The sequence below is a fragment of the Clytia hemisphaerica genome, unplaced genomic scaffold, assembly GCF_902728285.1.
Source record: "Clytia hemisphaerica strain Z4C2 unplaced genomic scaffold, Clytia hemisphaerica genome assembly, whole genome shotgun sequence".
Lineage (NCBI taxonomy): Eukaryota > Metazoa > Cnidaria > Hydrozoa > Leptothecata > Clytiidae > Clytia > Clytia hemisphaerica.
In genome coordinates, this window is record NW_027104464.1 from 105,059 (window position 1) to 111,614 (window position 6,556).

The following is a 6,556-nucleotide window of genomic DNA, read 5'->3' on the forward strand; positions in this document are numbered from 1 at the left end:
TTCTGAAGTGTGAAGGTTTTTTGAAAGTAAGTTTTAGTATGATCTAATACTAAATCCAATAAGTTTTTCATGTAGTTTATTTCAGTTTCTATTCATTTTCAAATTGTTTCCCTTTTATATCATTCACGTTATTGAAGGTCAAGTGTCTTAAGTCGAGGAGCTTGGTTTTCTTAAATGTACATCATTTCATATAGTTTGTATTTTTAAAGCTTTACACAGTTTTTATAGTTTACATTTATAGTTTATATTTGTTTCTTAGTTTATGAAAAAGTCTTCGTTTCGTGTAAAATAGCATCTTTGTTTCATCTTTATTTTATCTGTTGATCCTTCTTACCTTAGGTTATTCTACTGGGGGCTGAGAGGTTTTATGTCAGGGGGTACCTAATTTTTAGGGAGGGGGGCTAAATTTTCTGGGGGGACCTAGAACCCCTCTGCATACCGGCAGGTCCAAAATGCATAAAACATAATGCATATTGCATAATGCATAAATGTTCGTCGCCATTTTGATTTTCATAGTTGTATTTTACAGAACGTAGTATAATGTAGAGAAAACAAGAAAATATCTCCTCCGTATATTACTTTTCTAATTCGAAAACATAAATTTTAAAGCAAGATCTTTCTGGGTTTTCTCAGAGATATTTTCGAACAATTGCTAATAAATTTCAACGGGTTTACCCTCTTACAAAGCATTAACCATGTGAATGCTTTTTGTTAGATAAGCCAATACCCAGCCAATATAAATTAAAGAGCTTCATCCGGGAGCTAAATCAAAGAAAATAGACTTCGAATCATTTTACATTCGAATGTTTATGTTTTTTTGAGAAAGAAGAAGGGGGAAAACCTGATTCTGATCTGTTGCTTATTATTTATGCTGACGGAAAACCCTTTGTTGTTATGATTCGAATATTTTCTCTTTCTTTCGGATTCGAAAAGTAAATATTATGTCTGGGGGAAATCCCTCTGATTGGAAACTCTTCCAAAGAGGTTTTCGCGGTTTTGGCCTCTGCAAAGAAGAGTTTTAGAAAATATAAAATCGTTCTGTAAATTACACAATACTATTATGCATTATGCAATATGCATTATGTTTTATGCATTTTGTACCTGCCGCTCTGCATACCATGGACGTTAATGAGCGCCTGCACGTCTGCAGTTCCCATTACCTATGAACTCCAAACATAGGCCTCAGCGGGGGACCATTCAAAAAGTACATTCGTAAAGTACGCTCGAAAATGGCCAATTTTTGACTCCCCCTCCCCCTTGTACGCTTTATGTGTACCCCCCTTCAGCGTACGTACGCTTTTTAGTACACCCCCTAACCAAAGTCGAAACTTGTAACTCTTGTAACAGTAGAATATGTAGGTATCCAATCGTATTTATAACAAAGTCTCAAGAAATTAAAAGAATCTATAAGATGAACAAAAATACCAAAGGAGAAATGAAAAATAACAATCGCAAAAACCATTTTTTGATGTGAAAATATTGCGTTTTTCTCTCAAAAAAGACAGTTTAGGAAAAATTACGAGCGTACGTACTTCTCCTCAAGGACCCCCCTCCCCCTCGTACGTTTTTGGGAGTACCCCCCCTCTCGAGCGTACGTACTTTTTGAATGGTCCCATGCGTTGAAAGGAGGGCGGAAGGCCAATTTTTTTTGACCCGGCTTGAACAGCCAGATGCTGACCGTGTAATAATCGTTTGTGGTGATATTCATATATACATTGGGAAATTCCCTAACTGCAATTGCGCACATCTAGTTTCTTCTTTTCAATCTTATCACACAAAACGTTCATAAAACGCAAATATAGTTAGTATTATATTATATTTCTTATATTTCTTTGGTTTAACCTTTTATTTTGATAAAACAGACACCCAGAGCATGCTCAGAACTGCTTGTTTGGTGTAAATTCTTTTATATATTCATGGTTCTTGCAGAAAATGTTTTTGAGAAAGCCATAGATAAAAGAGCAAAAATTTATAATATTAAATACTTTAAACACTTCAGTTTCATTTCGTGAATATTTAAAACATAGTAAAAAAGTTCGATAATTTATTCTCATAAACATTTTTTTATGGAATTTCTTTGTAGCGAATTAATTGGCTGACAATCAAGCAAAAACTTTTCATGTTGAGTATGTTTACATTATAAAACCAGAAATGGATAATATTTTGAAAACAGTGATCAAGTTAAAAAATAAAGGAGATTATTTATATAATACATACAAGGGAATACAATATGTATTCTTAAGATGGAAAAATAAAAGATTGCCAAAAAGTGGAGTGCACCATGAGTACTGATATAATGTGTTTTATGTGCAAATAGACTCAAGAAATTCATGTCTCAAATTAGATGAATAATCTCATAAAAAAGTACTTTTTACATTCAAAGTAAAAATTTTGATGTTTTTAAGCATTATTAAAGGTACTAACAGTAATCATCAACAATCTGTAGGAAAGCACTTTTTCAACTTTCACAATTGTATGGAGTGTTGTTTATAATTTTTTGGGTAGAGATTGTTGTTATATATCATTTCATAAATTCTGCATTCAATCGTACTCTTTTATGTTTACTTGTAGGCAGTGGCGTTGTGGCAGGGGGGGCCGGGGGGGCCATGGCCCCCCCAGCGGAGCTTTTTTGAAGGGGCGCCGAAGAGCAAGGGGCGCCAAAAGAGATTTTTTTAAAGGCCCAATCTTAAAAAGCATACTTTATGCGCCTTAAATTCCGCCCAGGACCAATTTTACTGAGATAATTTTAAAATACTTGCAATTTTTTTCGCTCGCTTCGCTCGCAATACAGTTAATTTGTAACTTCTTTGCAATTTAGCTAATTTACAAGTTTTTTTGTGTAGAATATAGCATTATTAAATGAAAATCTAACTGCGCTGACAACAATATTGAAATCATAAAACATTAATTTTTTCGCTCGCTTCGCTTGCATTGCACATTGTTTCTTTAAGTTTCTTTTCACTCTAGCAAGTGTCAAATGTGTCTATTTTTTTTTAGTGATTTAGGGTATCTTGGCAGTCGATTTAAAAAAATTTTCTAGTCGGCCCCAACCATGGTGGGGCCTGTTTTATCCCTTTTCCATTCATCAAAGATAAATCTACTCTTCTCCCCTAAATATTTCCTTCCTCATTATGCCTAGGCAAATGAATTAGTAAAAGTTTGGTGGGGAAACCACTTCGGAAAATTTCGGGGGAGGGGGCGCCATATTAAAAAATTGACTTTTGCCCCTCCAGAAAAATGTTCCCACAACGCCACTGCTTGTAGGGGGTGGAAGATGCAGGGACAGTACTCTCAGAGAAAATTCATAAAATGGGGGGTCATTATTAACTGATTTTGGGGCGATTTTCCCAAAAAACTCAAGGAAAATGAAGGTTTGGCATTTTATCAGGAAAATTTGTTAAATTATAGGTCATTACAAAATGCTAATTGGGTGATTTTTTCCAAAAAATTGCAAAATGTCCACCTATAATTAAGCACAAGAGGGTAATTTTTTCAGAGGTCACCAATGTCTCTTTTTGTATAAAAGTACACCATATTTTCATATGATCACGTAAAAGTAATCTTAGTTTTGTTTTGCAAGTATAAAGTGGTATGAACTCTCTCTTCTTATGACATGACGACAGCATGCATGAAGGTTCACCTTTCCAGAAATTTCATTTTTCAACCAAATTCAATCAAATTGCTAAAATGTTAGTCCCTAACCTTTCTTCCAGTCTCTGTTATAAAACAAATTTTGTTTTGTTTGTCTATAATAGTATTCAAAAATAAAGCTAGCTAGCTTTTTTCCATGTGAAATTCATCAATGTCCCCAATGATGGGAGAAGAATCTCTTGAAACGTAGCCAATCGCAAATCACGTGATCCATATGTAGCTAGGTAGATTTTTCCCCGTAATAATCCCGATGCCCGATGATGGGAGAAGAGCCAAACGTAAATTCGTGATTATATTATTCCAAACACGATAAACTTCCACCAAATATTCACAAATAAGTCATTTCCCATAAATAAATTCCAAACTTCATTTATCAAGCAAAATTGATTTAAGTTTTGTTTTTGTTGGTATGAATGCTTTTCTTCTAAAAATAAACCAAAACAAAAATGTTTCCTCAGAATGAAAGTCTTTTTCTTTTGTCACTCTTCACCACATCAAACCAAAAGCAGATGAAAATTCCATCACACAGAGTCTTTGTTAAAATCATCATACATTGATTGATATTGTTTTGTGATTCTCAAATTTACTGATTAATTTGAACCAAAAATGTCCTCAAAAAGATAAGTAATTGCCTGATTATTACCACTTTTCAGGACTTCAATTCCTTTCTTTAAAACACTGCATTGAACGCTTGCAAAGAAGTGAGGTCGTTTGCCGTACGAATGGCTACCCTTCAAATCATTTCATTATTTTGCCGGCGACGACATGCGACTGAAAGTTATTTTTGTAGGAGAATCTTTCACGCTCAAAACGGTCGGTCTCGTATTTTCGAGAAATTTCCTTGAACCACCTCAAATTTGCCATTTCACTGGATGCATTTTCTGAACCATCAAAGATTTTCCTAGCACAGAACATAGCTAGATATTAATCCGCAAAAAAAATCATGACAAAGATTTTTTACAGCGCGGGAAAGCTAGCTACGCCGTACACACATAATAACCTAAAGATTTTTTAGCGCGGAAAAAGCTAAGTTTGTTTTCATTATTGATATAAATTTGTGTGCTTTTTGTTTTAAGTCCTCATTTCCTTCTTCTTTTTCTACCGTACGGCCACTCGGATACGACACGCCGAACCGGGCCCTCGGCCAACTTTTCAAACTTTTCGATTAGGGTTGGTGTAATTTAAGATGCACGATCTAACGATTTACGATTCACGATGCGTGATCCATGCATAAAGTATGCTGATTATTCCTAATAATTATCATAAAACTTAAATTATATAACATAATTCTAAAACAATGGCATAATCTTTTCTCGCTTTTGTTTACCACGGTAAATTTATGCAACAAAAAAGAAATGAGTAAGTAATGGAAATACGAATAATTACGACCATAAAATTATGAAAAAACTAACTTACCTTGTTAACATAATCTTACAATAGACATATAGTGTAAGTAATCAATGCACAAGAAATATTTTTGCTCTCTCATAATCGATTATAGGAATTTCTTTCTTAAAGCAAATAAAAGAATATATTGGCAAACAATATGTTTTGCGGACCGTAATGTACGAAGCAAAAAACTGGTGCTCTATTATGAAAAAGAATTTTCTTTCGGTAAACAATTCCCCTATTGATTCAAGTTATGAAAAAGAGAGAGAGTACAGAAGGTGAATGCACGTGGTTTTCACTTTATTTTAATCTATGACTGATTTAAATATAATTTGTATAATTTTACATAAATGATGTTTTCAAAAATAATTGAGTTTCAGCGAATGAAAGTTTGTAAATTGCCTAAATATTTAATCATAATTTGCATAATTACGCATGAATTAACATATTTTATGCACGGATCGCGAATCGTGCATCGTAAATCGTTAGATCGTGCATCTTAAATTACACCAACCCTTTCGATTATGCGTCTTTCTTTCTAAATCTTTTATTTCCTAGATTGTGCTTGATCAACACTTTCTAACCTTTGGTTAGATGACGGGTGACTCTAGAGTAGCAGGGCAAGCTTACTCATATTTATTGTTTGTCTATTGTAAGATTGTTTATTTGTGGGTTGTTACTTTTTGGTTCTTTGGTTTTATTTTGTTATTGTTGTTAGTTTTAAGGTTTGTCGCGTTAAGTTGATTTCTTGCTCAGTTTGAATGTTTTTGATTTTTAGTTTGACACGTGTTTTCTGAATTTTAATTAGCTTTTTCAGATAAAAACAAATTAAATCTGGTATGAAAGAAAACAATATGGAGCAGTGAACAACAATGGGAATTTTCTAAATGCTACAGAAGAAATAGCCAGTCCCCAACCTCACCTTAAAAATTTCAGGTCCCAACCAAACATATATATAAGCTCCTCCCAAATATTCCGAATAATTCCAGGGGCGCCCACAGCGGTTTGCGTGAATGGGCATTCTGGGTTGCATGAATCTGTGAAAATTGATACGTGAGCGTGAAGATTCACTTTTTCATTTCGTGAATGCGTGAATCTGGGCTATTTTTGTGCGTGAATACGTGAATTTCCCTTTTTCCCACCGATTTTGTGTGCGTTTCAACCTAACCAAAGCCTCCTTTATAAGGTCCCAAAGACCGACAAAGATAAATAAATTTCTCTAAGGGTCTCGTCGTTTTAAAACCCAGTGGACACGAGACGTTCTCAAAGACGTCTCAGAAAACGTCGGGCCTGACGTCGGGCAGACGTCTCATATCCGTTCTATTTTGGGAATCGTGAAAGACGTCGATATGGGGACGTTGTTATGACGTACTGTACCGACGTCTCCTACACGACGTCGGAAACTCGTGTTTTAGACGATATATATTGGATGCGTAAAATATTTTCTCAAAAATTAAATTACGAATCCAAGCCCCCTGCTTTTCCATTATATTTGAGACAGTATCATTTTGAGTTT